Genomic DNA, 17652 nt, shown 5'->3' with positions numbered 1-17652 from the left:
TCTCTTAGACTCAGAGATATTTCATCTGCCTTCATTGACATCTATTAAATTACTGAAGGTCAAGGCTAACCTGCCCAGGCTAGTAGCTATCTGCAGAGGACAGCAGAGTGCCACTTGGAGTTTCTGTTTAAGTAGGGTCAACTACCTTTCAACATTCCAAAGAACTGTCAAGGGTAACAAACTGACAGAAAGGTGATCCTCAACTTCACCCACTCTCCTCCCTCTCCCTGCTTTCAGCTACTCAGCCCCACCAAGGATAATGACATCTCCAAACACCTTAAGAACATTGCAGTAACTTGAAGTTTTTATATAATCACAACTTCCAAGAGGGAGGGGATAGTGAATACAGAGTAAAGATACACTCATGAATAAAGCCATATAGCTTACGCCCACACAAACACATCCTATATATACACCTATAGACCTGTATGTATTAATACATGCACACGTGCTCATGCCTCTGTTTATTGTTAAATTGTTGTGCCTCACATACTTTGGGCATCTTATCAGGAGGGGCCAGTCCCTGGGAAAAGACATCATACTTCATAGAGGGCCAGTGAAAAGGAGGAAGATCTTCAACAAGATAGATGGCTGCAGGCTTAAGCATAGCAGAAATTGCAAGGATGGTGCAGAATCAGGGAGTGTTTCATTGTACTATATATAGGGTCACTCAAGGACAGCACAGGTCAGGACTGGGTTCAGATCTGTTATTCATAGGGTCACGATGAGTCAGACTCAACTTGACCACACCACTCTGGAAGTTGTTGTGGTTGTTTTTTGAGGGTTTTTTTTCACTCTGGAAGTTTTAATACACCAACTGTTCCCTGAGAGAAAAATGAAAAATCTGTACCCATGCGATTTACACCTTCACTAAACCCGCTGGAGGGTCAAGTATAAGTTGGTTCCAACTTAACAACAATGACTGATTTTTACTAGTATAAGATACCTCATTGCTATTTTGATTTGCTAGTGTTCAATAGGGATAGAATAATTGATGGGCAATTCCACAGTCAGCCTTGTTTTGATTGCTGACACTGGAAACAAAGAAGATTTAACAGTAGGACAATGTGTACTTGGTGATAAAAATTAGTCTGAAGATCAAATAATTGAATTTTGTACAACCAATGACTTATTTATTGTAAATTCCTTTTTAAAAAATCCCACATTAACATGACCAAACACATGGACTTCACCTGATGGACTGTGTATGCAAACCAATATAAAATAAAAATTTCTAAAAAGTCAGTCAAGGAATCAGATGGACTACATTTATAGGAAGAATTGATAGAGGAGCTCTGTATCAACAGTCAGAATCAGGCAAAGGGCCAGCTATGGAACAGCCCATTATTTATGCATATGCAAGTTCAAATTGACGTTGAAGAAAATAAAAACAGATCTGAATGAACCAAAATATGACCTTGAGTCTATGCCACCTGGACTTAAAAACCATCTCAAGAAGAGGTTTGATGCATTGAACACTAATAATCAAAGACTAGATGAGTGGTGGGGTGACATCAAAGATATCATCCATGAGGAAAGCAAAATATTATTACAAAGACAGAGGAGAAAGAAAAGACAAAAATGGATGTCAGAAGAGACTCTGAAACTTGCACTAGAATGTCAAGAGGTTGAAACAAAGGAAGAATATGTTCAAGTAAAAGAGTTGAACAGATTTCAAATGAGAGCTCAAGAAGACAAATCTAAGTATTATAATAAATTATACACATGGAGTTAGAGTTAGAAAACTAAAAGGGAAGAAGATGCTTGACATTTCTCAAATAGATAGAATTAAAGAATAAATTCAAGTGAGTTGCAATACTGAAGATTCTATCAGCAAAATCTGAATGATGCAGGAAGCATGGAAAGAAAATGGAAGGAATACACAGAGTCACTGTATCAGAAAGAATTGGTTGACACTGAAACATTTCAGGAAGTAGCATATGATCAAGAACCAATGGTAATGAAGAAGATGAAGCTTCACTGAAGGTATTGGCAAAAAGGAAGTTCACAGTTGTAAAAGGAACAAGGGCCACATTGTTATGTGCTCTCGTGTCGCCTCCAACCCATAGCGACTGTATTTACAGCAGCTCTGAACCCTGCCCTATCCTGAGTCTGTCTCACTAATTCCTACACACCAACCACCATTGGCCTAGTTACTGTATCAATCCACCTCATCCAGGGTCTTCCTCTCTCATGCTGTCCCACCATCCTTCCAAGCAAGATGTTCTTCTCCAAGGGCCACACAAGGGCAGTCATATCTGACCTCCACAAACTCCACAAGGAGAAACTGCCCTCATCAATAGCACCCACAGTACAAAACTAATTCTCATGAAGTCAGACATATTTCCCCCATGCTATCACACCTTTTTGCACTAATTCCAACACCAGTCTTACTATTCTGCTGGATCTGAAATCTATTGCAATATCTAACAGAGCACACAGAACTATACTCACAATTAGGGGGTTTATTAGGGAAGTTAACAGGATAGTATTTCAGTTGGCAGCAGGATACAATTTCTCAGTCAGGACAGCTTCTGAAGTATGCTCACAGGCCCTTTAACCTTTAACCTCACAGGTGTGACAACACTCTTAGTCCAGCTAATTATGGAATCTCCTCACAAACCCTGTCCTACAGCACACCTGGACAAAGGCTCCTAACTCTGGTTCCATGGGGTAGCAGTCTCAAGACTAGCTCTGTCTCGTGTCAGGTCTCCAGTTCTCTACTGCAGCTGCTGCTGCTCTCCTGTAAATCTGGCAGGTGCAAGAATCTCTTGCCTTACAAGGCATACTACATTCTCTGCTGCTGCTTTGCTGGTGATGGTATTCTCTAATTCTGCTGCTGAATCCACCTCAAATTAATGGCAAAACTAATAAATTCCTTAGTGGATAGACTAACACACTCTACTTAAATATATTTCCACTCATCCACATGGCAAAGTCAGTCATTGGCTAGGAAGGCCATTTTGAACAATAAGCCCTTGATATCACAACAGTATACCAACTGATATGTTTCAAGTAACATATGCAGTCCTGGACATGCTCACTAGTCTATGCCAAGAAATTTGAAAGATAGCCACCTGGTCAACTGACTGAAAGAAATCCATATTTGTTCCCATTTCCTCAAAAAAAAGGTGGAATTTATCAAATGATATTATTAATATCTTGTGCAAGTAAAACCTTGCTAAAGATTTTTTTAGTATTATTTTTTTCTGAAGATTATTTTAAAGTGGTTGGAACAGTATATCAACAGGGAACTGCTGAAGTCAAACTGGATTCAAAAAAGGCTGTAGAACAAAGAATTTCATTATTGATGTCAGATGGATCTAGGCTGAAAGTAGAGAATATCAGAAGGGTGTTTATCTGTGTTTTATTGATTATACACAAGCATTTTGCTCTGTAGATAATAACAAATTATGGCCAACATTGAGAAGGATGAGAATTTCAAAATCTTTAATGTGCTTATGTGAAACCTTACCCTAGACCAAGAAACATTTGTCCAAACAGAACAAGGGCCTTATCCTAGACCAAGAAACAGTTGTCCAAACAGAACAAGGGAATATTGCATGGTTTAAAATCAGAAAATGTATATGTCAGGATTGTAGTCTTTCTCCATACATATTCAGTCTGTATGCTGAGCAAATCATTTAAGAAATTGGACTATGTGAAAAAGAATGTGTCATCAGGATTGGAGGAAGACTCATCCACAACCTGAATTATACAGGTAACATATAAAACAAAACAAAAACCAAACCAACCATATCCATGCTTGCAGAAAGTAAGGAGGACTTAGTAACACTTGCTGCTGAAGATCAAAGACTACACTTTTCAATATGGATTACATCTCAACATAAAAAAAAAACACACCCCAAAATCCTCATCTCTGGAGTCAACATTGTCATCTTGTGTAGGTCCACAGTCAACCCCTTTGGTTGGTACCAGCAGTCAAAAAAATCAAAATACGTGTTGCACTGGCATATCTGCTGTCAAGGACCTCTCCAAAGTGCTAAAGAGCAAGGATGTTGGTTTAAAGATGGAGGTGCATCTGATCCAAGCCATGTTAATTTCAGTTACTTCCTATGCATATGAATGTTGGACAGTGACTAAAGATGACAGAGGGAGAACTGATGCCTTTGAATCGTGGTGTTGGAGAAGAGTATTGGATATCCCATGAACTGCCAAAATAATAAACAAATCCAAATCTGTCATGTAGAAGGGTGACCAGAGTGGTCCTCAGACATAAGGATAGTGAAACTGTCTCAACAGCTTTGGACAGCTTAAAAGAAGCTGATCCTCAGAAATAGACATAATACTGAGAAAGGTAAAAGGTCAGAGAAGGTGAGGAAGACCTTCCAAAAGTTAAATTTAACCAGTGACTGATATGGGTTCCAGCATATCAAAGATTGTAAGGATAGAGCAGAGTAGGGCATGGTTCAGATCTGTTGTGGATAGAGTGTCTGAGTCCTCTTTGACTTGAGGGCACATAACAACAGTAACTAGAAAGTTGAGCATTTTTTCCCTATATTTTTTTTGTCCTCTGAATGTCATCTTTGGTGAAATAATCTATTCATCTCCTCTGAGATTGTATAGTTGTTTTTCTTTTTCTTGTTATTAGAGTTTTCCATACATTTTAGAGATTAGTTCCTTGTCAAATAGGTTATTGTCAAATATTTTCCCAATCTATAAGTTCTCTATTTACTCTTTTGGAGAACTTCTTTGATGTACATAAAGAAGTAATTGTTTGAAATCCCAGTCATCTGACTTATCTTCTGTTGATTGTGTATTTTCAGTTATGCCATAGATTGTTGTTTTGATACATGCTATTGAGTCACTTGTGACTCATAAGACCCAATGTACAACAGCCCTAAACCCTGCTCCATCCTGTGCCAACCATTATTGTCTCTGACACACCTACCCCCATTATCTCAGTCACTGAATCAATCTATCTCATTGAGGATCTTCCTCTCTTGTGCTGTCCCTCCGCCCTCCCAAACTTCATGTCCCTCTCCAGGACTGGTCAATCCTTGAAACATGCCCAAAGTATGTCAGACAAAGCTTCAGAATCCTTGACTCCAAGGAACATCCTGGCTTCACCTTCTATATGATGAACCTGTTTATTCTCCTAGAAGTCCATGGTGTATTCAATACTCTTCTCCAGCACCACAGCTCAAAGGCATCAATTCTCCTTCTGTCATCCCTAGTCATTGTTCAGCTTTCTGATACATAGTAAATAATTGCAAAGACTATGGCCTGGATGAGGTGTACTTAGGGCTCTTAAATTTGCCTAATTTTTTTTCCTTTGGTAACCTTTACAGCTTTTAGCTTTATAGTGAGGTCCATGATCCATCTTGCATTATTTTGTGTGTATGGTGTGAGGGATGGGGGTCTTATTTAAACTTTCTCCAAATAGATACTCAGTTTGCCAGCATGATTTGTTAAAGGAGCTGTCTTTAGTAGATTTCATCTCTTTGTCAAAAATTAGTTATCCATCGGGATGGGTGTGTCAGAGGCAGTGCGGTTGGTGCAGGATAGAGCAGAGTTTAGGGCTGTTGTGCATAGGGTCGCTATGAGTCGCAAACGACTCGACGGCACATAACAACAACAACAAGAGGTATATGCATTTATTTCCAGGTTCTTAATTCTGTTCCATTGTAATAGTACCATGATGTTTGATTGCCATAACTAGGTTTTGAGATCAGGAAGTGCAAGACCTTCTACTTTGTTTTTCTTCCTCAGTATCTCTCTGCTTGTCTGTGGTCTTTTTTCCTTTCCACATGAAGTTGATTATTGCTTTCTCCATCTCATTTAAAAGTAATGAAGGGTTCTGAATAGAAATTTCATAGAATTTGTAGACTGCTTTTGGTAATATCACCATTTTCACAGTGTTAAGTCTTCTGATCCATAAACATGATATATTTTTCCCATTTATGTAAGTCTCTGAATTTCTTGCAGTAGTGTTTTATAGTTTTCTTTATAAATATCTTTTTTTTAATTTTATTTTATTTGTGTGTGAGTGTACCATCAAATCAGATCTGACTGGTACAGGAGGAGATTGTCCCTCCTTTTCCCGGCAGAGCATCTGTTGGATTCGAACCGTGTGCCTCTGGGATTGTAGTTGCAGCTCCTTGCCACTAGGCCACCAGAGCTCCCCATATAAATATCTTTTGTATCTCTAATAAGGAACTCTAATGGCCTTGTGGCAAGAATCTGTGCTATAATCCTGAAGGCGCTCAGTTCGAGGCTACCAGCTGCTCCACTGGAGAAGGATGGGCATTCTCCTTCCGTGTGATTAACTGCCTCTGAAAACCCATGAGAGGGTCAGCTATGGGTAAGTTTTGACTCAGTGGTCCAAAACAACAATCACCATTCTAATTAGATTACTTCTAAATATTTCAAGTAGCCTTTGGGAGTCTGTAGCCTATAGGTTTATGAAGAAGAGAGATCATACATTTCAACTTAGAAGGGTCTCCAAATAGTAATGATCCTAAAGGGCAACATCACCATTTCTGAGATCCTCATTTCAACCAGATAGATTGACACAGTAACTAGAAAAATGGTCTTGAGCATGACCATTTATATACATTATGTGCATAGTGTCTGATAAGGCAAGATTCCAATCTGTTGTTCATAGGGTTGCTATGAGTTAGAGTTGACTTGAGGGCATCTAATAAAAACAACCATTTAGGAATCAGCTATAGATGCTAGATAAAGAAGCTGGTGGGGGGGGAAATGTATTTATCTGTAACTGCCCTTATGCAACAACCACAGTAGAATATGCAATGCCTGTTGTGCTTTGGTATACAAGCAGCATTGTGCAATATTGATGTTCAGCCTGTTTATGTATAAGTTTGATCTTTCCAAGTGGCTGCAATACAGATGAACTAGGATGAAGGTGAAGATTCATTGTGGTTACCTGGTAGCAAGGATTACTGGTAAAACCTGTTTGTCATGTGCCTTTTTATTCTTGTCCAAATATTATATGTCCATAGCCATTACAAGTCTTGGTGCTTTAGTGTACACAAGGACAGTAAGCACTGTAAGCCAGATCATCTTTAAATATAAAGGGAGATGTTCTATGCAGTTCATTTTGGAAAGGTGAATGAAAGAGCCTGAAAATGTCTAGTCTCTGAAACTAGAAGAATGGTTCAACAATCCGGCTTTGCTCATTTGAGTTACAGATTCCCTTAGTCACCCATCTCTGGGATCTTGAGCAAATCAACCAGCCTCTTTAAGTCTGTTTTCTCATTTAGAAAATAGGATGATAATATCAACTTCCCTGAACTTTCATAAAGATTAAGTGAGATAGCTTAAACACAGTACCACTGCAGATAATACACTAATAAAAATCTGTTAATATGAGGAGATTGCCTTTCTCCTGAGGAGGTGCTGAGGGATTTGAACTGCCAGAGAAGCACCACATTTGGGTTTGTAGTGAAACTCCCTATGGACTAGGCCACCAGAGCTCCCTGGTTTGTGTGGGTGGGGCGGGGGGTGAGCAAGCGCATATGTGTAGTATTTTTTGTTATGAGACTTGATACCTTCATAGACTCAAAATCTCTAAAACATTGAATCTAATTGTCAAACACATGACATATCCTGCCTACATCACAATATTTCTCTCATTGCCATCAAGTTGGAACTGACTCACTGCTGATCTTCCAAATGGAGTTTCCAAGGCCATGTAATTGTATGAGAAGAGATTGCTCACTTTTCTCTCACAGAGCCCCTGGTGGATTCAAACCACCAGAAAGGTTTGACTTTGGGGTTAGTAGTGCAACTCCCTGCAGACTGTTCCACCAGATCTCCCTATTCAGGCTATTTTGTTGTTATTTTTATGTGCCGTTGATTCAGAACCAACTCATTGCTGACCCTCCCAAGGTGTACTCCATCTAAGCCATGGTTTTTCAATTCCTTGCTATGCAACCATTAGAGTTAGTCAGTAAAGACAACAGAAGAATCAATGTCTTTGAATTATGATGCTGGAAAAGAGCACTCAATATCTCATGGATTGGGGGGTGGGGGGCGAGGAGGGGAGGAACAACTGTGTCTTGGAGAGAGTGCAGCCGGAATGCTCCTTAGAGAGAAGGAGATAGTGAAACTTCATCTCACATACTTTGGACCTGTTGTTAGATGGGACCAGTCCTTGAAGAAAGACATCATGCTTGGAAAAGTGGAGGCTCAGTGAAGAAAGGGGAAACCCTCAATGAGATTGATTAACACAGTTATTGTAACAGTGAGCTCTAGTGGTAGAGATGAGGAAGGCACAGGATAGGTCTAGATTCAGACCAAATCTTCTTCATAGGGTGGCTGAGTTGAGCTTAACTCAACAGCAGCTAACAACAACAAATCACACAGGAGGAGACTGTCCATCCTTCTTGCCCCACAGAGCTGCTGGTAGATTCGAACTATGTACCTTTGGGTTGGCATCACTGTTCCGTATCACTAGGCCACTAGAACTCCCTTTTTGGTATATTCCTTGTTGTAGCTGTTGTTAAGTGGTAATTCCACAACACTTAATTTTGCTTGTATGAAACCTATACCTAGACCAAAATCTGTTGTCTAAACAAAGCAAGGAAATCTGCATGGTTTAAAATCAAGAAAGTTCTGAGCTTCCCATTCAGAATATTTAGGAAAATATAAATAGTGTAGTTCACAATATTAAAAAAACAGCACTAAGCCCTTATAAGCCAGTGAACGCAACAGGAACAAATGATAACACTGTAAACATGGATGTTTACATACGTGTATGCACATAATCTAGAAAAATTAAGTCATTTGCAATGTTCTGGGGGACTCCATATTTGAAAACATAACTTAGAACCACTGCCAGGGAAACTTTGCTCTAGAACTAGTTTAGTATTATCTGCAATATAATGTTAAGCAATGAAAACTTGTTTCACGTCTTCTTTAACCTAAGCTTTACTTTTTCTATACTTACATGCTTTTCCCTCATTTCTTTACTTAACATATCCTGTTATCAGATCGCATAAACATATCTCTTTTCACACTGTGTTCCCAGGATAAAGTTGTTGCTTCATTATCTTAGGCAATATCATACCACCAAGGCTTAAAACTTTGTTACCATGGAAACATCATGATTTTTGTAATCTGATACCACTATACACTATTATTACTGACCCTGAAAATTAGCCAGAATCTCTTCTTAATCATTACTACTGTATAATTATACAAATAGGATAAATCCTTTTCTCTGCAAGGTAGTCAAGAAATCAAGGTAAATATTGATTTTAGACTGTTTAGGGTTAACATGATAGAGAACCAAATTAGAGAAGCTAGCAGTTAATATGTCTAACCTTAAGAAAAATCACTGGAATAAAATGGAACAGTTTTGAACTCCAATTCAATAATTTGGGGTGAATGAATCTGTGTTTTAGCAGAAATCTCAACGTAGTTCTGATGCACTTTAAAAAAAAAAAACCAAAAAACTAAAGCAACTTTATTAAGGGAGCTTCCTGGTGGGATCCCTTGGTCTAGAGAGAGAGAGAGAGACCAGGAGAAAACTGAGCCCTAAGGTGGCTTGGACAGGTCTTTATAATCAGGGTCTTTAGGGAGGGAAAAGAGGGGCATTCCATTGTGGTTTAGCCAGGTGGGAAAGGCAGTTCACACCCTTTGTTGACATAATGATATTCTTTGAATCCTTCATTCTCCTCTTTGACTTTGGTCTGGGCCTAACATCCCAGCCTCTTTAGTGAGAAAATGGGTGATGCATCTTTATTCTAGCTACTTCCTGATGAACAGGGCGAAGATCTGGGGCTCAGAGGCTGGATTAGGTGGGACCAGTAGCCAGGGGAGAGAGAATATGGATGTCACAGCAGCTGGTTCAAGTTGGTCATATCTTTCTGATGCACTTTTCAGAAATCTTCAATTATTGCGAGAAGTTATGAGAGACAGAGAATGTGCACATTTTTAGAATATAGTAATAAGGATGTAAAAATGTCTGGTCCTTAAGAACAAGAAAAGAATTTCAAAAGAGAAAATTGTCTTTTTACTGTACTTATTGAGAACCCTGCTCTCCTCTTTGGTTTTCTGCAACCATGTAGAAACAAGAAGCAGTCAGCAGAACAGAGTAAGAAGACACTGAATGGTTCAAAATTGGGAAAGGTGTCTGCCAGGGATGTATTCTGTCTCTATATCTTTTCAATCTGTATGCAGAACAGATCATCCAGGAGGTTGAGCTGTATGTGGCATCAGGATTCAAGGAAGATTCATCAACAACCTGCGTTATGCAGATGGCACAACCCTGCTTGCTAAAACTGAGGAGGACCTGAACCGCTTGCTACAGAAGGTCAAGTACTGCACCCTTCAATATGGATTAGAGCTCAACATCAAGAAAACAAAGATTCTCACCCCTGGGCCAATTGGCAGCATCAGGAGGGATGGTGACGAGACTGAGATTTTTAACAGTTTTAGTTTGCTTGTCTCCACAATCAATACTCTTGTACCAGCAGCCAGGAAATCAAGAAAATTGCATTGGGGAAAGTCAGCTGTCAGGGACCTATCCAGAGTACTGAAGAGCAATGACATCAGGCTGGAGACTAAGGTGCACTTTATCCAGGCCATAGTCTTTGCACTTGTGTGCTATTCATCAGAGAGCTGGACAATGACAAGGGATGATAGAAAGACAATTGGTGCCTTTGAGCTGTAGTGCTGGAGAGGTGTTGAATATACCATGAACTGCTAGGGACTGCTAGGAGAACAAAATAGTTTCGTCCTGGAGAGGGTAAAAGCAAGCTGCTTCTTGGAGGCAAGGATTCTGAGGGTTCATCTGACATACTTTGGGCATATTGCAAGAAGGGGCCAGTCCTTGGAGAGGGCCATCATGTTTGGGAGGGTGGAGGGACAACACAGAAGAGGAAGACCCTCTATGAGATGGATCGTTTCAGTAATTGGGGTAATGGGAATAGGTGTGTCAGACAGTGAGGTTGGCACAGGATAGAGCAGGGTTTAGGGCTCTTGTACAAAGGGTCCCTATGAGTTGCAATCAACTCAATGATACATAACAACAACAATAGCTTTAAAGCACTAAAATTCTATTCCATTATTTAAAACACTTAAATGTCACAATAATTCCCTAGAAACTTACATACTGTAGCCAAAGCAACAGGTGCACATTTATATAAAAGTCAAGGAAGAAACTAGGATTTCATATCTGATTCATTTTCATTCAGGTCTCTTTTACTTATTAAAATTCTGTAATGTGTAATTCCATTGTGAGTAAGCTCATAGCAATCTAGCCATGAGCAGCACTTTGATAAGGCTATATTTTAAAAATAGTTACTATATACTTCCAATTATTACTATACTTGTTATGTGCCATCAGTTCGCCTGCAACTCATAGCAACCCTATGTACAACAGCTATGAATCCTGCCTTGTCCTGAGTCAGTCTCACTGTCTCCAGCACACCTACCCTCATTACCCCCGGTACTGTGTCCATCCATCTATTACCACTCTTACTTGTCTAAAATTAGTTTTCCTCATTTTTAGGAGGAAAATGGGAAGGACCTAAATTGTAGTTGTAATCTTTCTTGTATTTAACACATGCTTACTAATATCTAAGAAACGCATCAAGTTATATAGCAAAGGAAGTTTGTGAACCAGTGTATACTTAAAAGTTGTTGCTAGAATTAATTTTGTAATTTGCTTTTTTAAGCAAAATTTTATTTACTTTTGAAGAGTAAATTGGTTCAAGTCCACTAGCATCTCCCTGGGAAAAAAGAGTGGCAATCTTCTCCCAAAATGTGATTTACTGCCTCTGAAAACCCAGTGGAGGGTCAGCTAAGGGCACATAAATACCAGCAGCAGGAGGCGTCTCTTTTATACCTGCTATTTCTGCTTGTAGGGAGCTTTGGTGGCTTAGTGGTGAGGGCTTTTACTAACAACACAAAGGCACACAGTTCAAGTCTCTCTCTCTGTGAGAGAGTGATGGGCTACCTCCTCCATGTCATTAACTGCCTCTGAAAACTCACTGGAGGGTCAGCTATGGGTCAACAACAACATTCCAGAGCACGTTTCAGAGCCTCTTCTAACTCATTTGCTTTTAAAAAATTTTTTTCTTTTGGTTCTTTAAAAGCAGTGATCCACTCACTCACTTCTGAACTGCAAACAAAGAAAACCAAAGAACTAATAATATATGAATTGATACAGAAGCAATCAGAAAATACAAATTTATTTAGCAGGTATATTTGTGATGGTCAATAGATTTGGGTACCACAAGTGAGTTTTTCATAAAAATATTTTTATTTTACAAATGACTGATAAACCTAATCATTTAAAACCAGTTCTATCCAAATGAGCTCAAATTATGACACCTTACTTTAACCAGAATGTCCTTTCAATTCAGCTCTACATTATTTATTGTCTACTATGTACAAGGCAACATGTTATTATTAGATGCTCTCAAGTTAGTCATTCTAAGTGTAACAGAATGAAACACTTGGATCCCATACTATCCTCAGAATCTCTGGTTAAGAGCATTGCTGCAGTCACTGTGTCAGTCCACCTCATTGAAGATTCCTCTCCTTTGCTGACGTTACACTATTCCAAGCATGATATTCTTTTCCAGGGTCTGGTCCTCCTGACATGCCCACCTAGAGTTGTTAGGTGTTGTCAAGTGCAACTTAAAGTGACCCTGTGAACAACAGATCTGAACTCTGTGCCATCCTCAACTTCTGTGAGACGTTTGTGCTCGTTACAGCCATTGCTATGTCAATCCATCTGGTTGAGGAGGGTCTTCTCTTTCACTGACCCTCCACCTTTCCAAGCATGGTGTCCCTCTCCAAGAAATAGCTTTTCATAGCTACATGTCCAAAGTATATGACATGAAGCTTTATCAGCTTTGCCCCCAAGGAGCATTCCGGCCCTACTTTCTCCAAGACATATATGTTTGTTCTTTTGGCTACCCATGGAATTATTCATTGCTCTTGTCAGCACCACAGCTCAAAGGCACCTGTTCTTCTATCATCCTTATTCATTGTCCAGATCTCAGATGCATAGCAAGTGAATGAAAAGACCATGGTCAGAATCAGGCTTAGTCTTCTAACAGACATCATTGCTCCTCAGTAATTTGGGGAAGTTCTTGACTTTAGACTTTCCAGTGCAGTATGTCTCCTGATCTCCTGACTACTGATACCAAGGGTATTGATTGTGGATCCAAATAAGATTAAATCCTCAACAACTTCAATCTTTTCTTCATCTATCATGATGTTACATATCAGTCCAGTGGTGAGAAAGTTTTTCTTCTTGATGTTGAGATGCAATTCATATTGAAGGCTATAGTTTTTTATCTTCTGTAGCAATGGTTTCAAATCCTCCTCATTTCCAGCCAACATGTTTGTATCATCTGCATAACTCAGGTTATTGATGAATCTTCACTCAATCCTGATTCTTCTTCATAGATTCCAGCTTCTCAAATAATTTGCTCAGCAGATAAATAGTTAATGGAGAAAAACATACAACCCTTTCACCCACCTTTCCTGAATTTAAACCAGACAGTTTCCCCTTGCTGTTTTTGCACAACAGTTTCTCGGCAGAAGTTTCATATAAGCATAATTCATTGTTCTGGGATTCCCACTCTTCTTGACAGTTACCATAATTTGTTATAATCTACACAGTCAAATACTTTTCGATAGTCAGTAAAACACAAATAAGCATTCTTCTGGTGTTCTCTGCTTTCTGCCAGGATCCATCTGACATCAGCAAGTATATTCCTTGTGCCATGGTCTCTTCTAAACCTTGTTAGAACTTCTGGCAGTTCCCTATCATGTGCTATTCTAGCCATTTTCTAATGATCTTCAACCATATTCTGCTTGCATGTTATATTAATGATATTATTCAATAATCTACACATTCTGTTATCTCTCTGTACTTGGAAATGGAAACAAATATGGATCTCTTTCAGTCAGTCAGCCAAGAAGCTGTCCTCCAAATTTCCTGGCATAAAATGATGAACACATCCAGGGCTGCATCTGTTAGCTGAAACAGGGCTCTGGGCATTGACTGACAATTTCTTTTGAGTAAGACAATGCCCAGAGTATGTGATATAAAATCTCACCATCCGGAACGGGGCGGAGCGCGGCCGCGCGCATCGAGGGCAGAGGCAGCCGCCGCGATGGACGTGTTTCTGATGATTCGGCGCCACAAAACCACCATCTTCACTGACGCCAAGGAGTCGAGTACCGTGTATGAGCTGAAGCGCATCGTCGAGGGCATCCTTAAGCGGCCACCAGACGAGCAGAGTCTGTACAAGGACGACCAGTTCCTGGAGGATGCCAAGACTCTGGGCGAGTGTGGCTTCACCAGTCAAACAGCAAGACCCCAGGCTCCGGCCACAGTGGGGCTGGCCTTCCGGTCAGATGACACATTTGAGGCCCTCCACAATGAACCATTCTCCAGCCCACCGGGGCTGCCGGACGTGATGAAGCCACAGGATTCAAGCAGCGCCAATGAACAGGCTGTGCAGTGAGGGTGGTGCCCCCCAGTAAAGAGATTTGGATGTCAAAAAATCTCACCATCCTTGCTTTGAAGGAGCACTATGGCTACACATCTTCTAGACAATTTTTTTGTCAGACTATCATATATTCAATATTTTTTACCAAAACCACAATTCAGAGGTATCAGTTCTTTGGGCTTCCTTCTTCATTATTCAGCTTTCTCAGGCCTATAAAGCAATTGCAAATATTATGTCTTGGGATCAGGAGCTCTGCTGGCAGAGTGGAAAGAAGCTGTGCTGCAATTCTGAAGGCATGTGGTGTGGATCCACCAGCTACCCTGCAGAAGAAAGACGGGCAATCTTCTCCTGTGTGACTGCCTCAGAAACCCTGCCAGAATGTCAGCTATGGGTCAGTTCTGACTCAAAGGTATACAACAACAACATGTCTTGGAAGGTACACAACAACAACAACATGCCTTGGTTCTGGCATACTTTGTCCTTAAATGGACACACTTACTCTTAAGCACTTTATAGTGTCCTTGGAAGCAGACTTGCCCAATGCAGTATGGCATTTGGTCTCTTGATGTTATTACCACTGGTGTTGATTACAGATCCAAGTAAAATTCAATCCTTGGCAACACTGATCTCTCCTCTACTTATCATGACTTTTTTTATTGGTTCAAGTGTGTTTTTTGTTTTCTTGATGTGGAAAAAGAATCCATTCTGAGGTCTGTAGTCTGATCTTCTGTAAGAACTTTAAGTCTTCTTCACTTTAAGGCTCACAATCCTTGCTATGTTTGAGCCCATTGCTGCAGCCACTGTGTCAAACTGTCTCGTCGACGATCTTTTTCACTGACCCAGGAGCACCACAGTTGAGGTCTCTCTCTTCTGGCAGTGGTTCCTAAATAATCCAGTGCATCAGGCTCTCCTGGAGAGTCAGGTGTGGGTCTAGAGTGGGTCCTGGGATCCGTATTTACTAATAAGTATTCTTGGCATTTGAAGCACTACTTTCTGTAGAGCAAATATTATAAACTGGTTTTCTCAGAAATGATTTATCACTTGTTCCATCTTAAAATAGGTAAAGAAGAGCTCACTTCTGGACAGTCAAGCCCCTATCCTACCTAACATTCCTCCTCCTTTCTATTAAAAATAATAATTCTACTGTGATCCCTTTCTGAACTTTGGATAGTTCTAAGCCTGGTTCTTTGTTGCAGTTCTCTACCTAGAACCCACAACTTGAACATTATCCACAAGCCTCTTATCTATTCTCATGTATGCTTTCCCTTGAATTTTCCTTCTGAGAGATATTCTGGATTCTGAGGCATTTTTCTCCCTCTTAGGAGTAAATTACCCAATGATCAAGGTAAGTATACTCTTACTTGTGATTACTGATCGCTAGTCAGCAGTTTCACAGGTGAAACCTGTGTGAAATCTATGTGAAATTGTTCACTACAGAAGAGTAGTAAATAGTACAAGAAAGCCCATGCTTACCTAGCTTACTAAGTAGTCTATGCTTGCTACTGATGTGTGATGATTTAAGTTGCTCCCAAAAGGACAATACCATGTCTTTTTTTTTTTCTTCTTACTGGAAATACTGTGAAATTAAAGTAGAATCAGTATTTAGAAATCTAGCTAACTAAATTTTGAAAAGAGGTGCCATTTCCCAGTACCTCTTTGAGGAAGATTTCGGAGTTCAACTGTTATCAGTCAACGTGGGGATTTTTCCAATGGTGCTGACGTACACCTCTTCAGCCAGAGATTCAATGTTGGATTTGTTTTCCAGAAAAAGAGCACAGCATAAACCAACCACAGAGAATAGTGAGGTTTTGTTTGGGCATTTTGCATAATAAAAGTTGTAACTGAGCAACATTTACTAAAGACACTCCTCACCATAAATCCAAGGAGACTCTGTGAAAAGCATTTCAGAGAAATCCAAACCTCAAATAGTCTTTGACAAGGAGTAATTTGCCATGATGATAGTGAAATAAAGAGAATACTGAGTGGCTGATTACAAAGAAGCAACTGAAAGTAAAACTAGCTGCAGTTTCAACCCCTCCCCTGAAAGCATGAATATAAAATTTCCCACATGTGGCAGCCAGCACTTGTCTATTTTTTAGATAGCAAATTTGAAAATACATAGCACAAAGTTTAAATTATATTCTTTTTATCTAATAACCCCATTCTTGATAATTTACCCCCCCCCCAAAAAAAACAACCGAAGCTGCACTGCAATCCCAAAGGCATGCAGTTCAAATTTACCAGCTGCTTCACGAGACAAAGGTGGGCCGTCTCCACCATGTGATTTCACTGTCTCTGAAAATCCACTGGAGAGTCCACTGTGGGTTGGTTCCATCCCAGTGGTACACAACAACAAACAACATGTACTTAATAGCACTGCTTTTAAAAAAATCAAAAAAGCGCAACAATGAATGGAAATCCAAAATCTCTGTAAATGTTCATTAAAATTTAATAAAAATTTAAGAAAAAGAAAAAATAATTTTCTGTGGGAAACAATAAAAAGTAAATACAACATAAAAAAAGCAAAAAAGTTGCAAACAATCTAATATTCCAGTAACTCAGCCAATATGCTCCTTGTGAACAGAGTGCTCAGAGAAAAGCATACAGCACAAAAATATAAATATGCAATGGTAACAGACATCTAAAAATGGGCGTGTGTGCATAATCAGGAGAGGATTAAAATCAACAAATGGGACCTTCTAAAAATTAAATCCCACTGTACATCAAAAACTTTTCACAGAATGGTGAAAGAAAACCTACCAACTGGGTGAAAAACATTTGGCAATAAAAAAAAAAACAAAAATAAAAACACAACCATTTGGCAATGACATTTCAGATAATGTCTCAATGAAAGTTTACAGATTACTACAGGGCCTCTACAAGAAAAAGACTGATAACACAATTACAAAATGGGCAAAAAACATGCCAAGCTTTTTCACAGAGGAAGATAATCAGGTGGCCAGTAGACACATGAAGAAATGCTCAAAATCACTGGCAATAAGAGAGATGCAAATCAAAACCACAATGAAATACATCTCATTCCAGTAGCAGTGGCAAAGTTTAACAGGACAACAAGCTATAAATGTTGAAGAGGATGTGGAGACATAAGAACTCTCATACACTGTTGGTGGGATTATAAAATGGTACAACCAGTCTAGAAAGCAGTTTGACATTTCTTTTTTTTTTT

General features: G+C 39.5%; 1 protein-coding gene and 1 pseudogene across 1 annotated transcript in view; both read left to right on the top strand.

Annotated features, from left to right (window-relative positions):
- Positions 1–17652, top strand: part of RFTN2 (raftlin family member 2) — a 95934-nt gene that overhangs the window by 57341 nt on the left and 20941 nt on the right. The gene's annotated exons all lie outside the window — the stretch shown is intronic.
- LOC102845306 lies at positions 14127–14480 on the top strand (annotated as a pseudogene).

The sequence above is a fragment of the Elephantulus edwardii genome, unplaced genomic scaffold, assembly GCF_000299155.1.
Source record: "Elephantulus edwardii isolate Elephantulus edwardi_28Jun2011 unplaced genomic scaffold, EleEdw1.0 scaffold00075, whole genome shotgun sequence".
Classification (NCBI taxonomy): domain Eukaryota; kingdom Metazoa; phylum Chordata; class Mammalia; order Macroscelidea; family Macroscelididae; genus Elephantulus; species Elephantulus edwardii.
The sequence above is the reverse complement of the archived record's forward strand: the minus strand, read 5'-3'. Positions and strand labels throughout refer to the sequence as shown.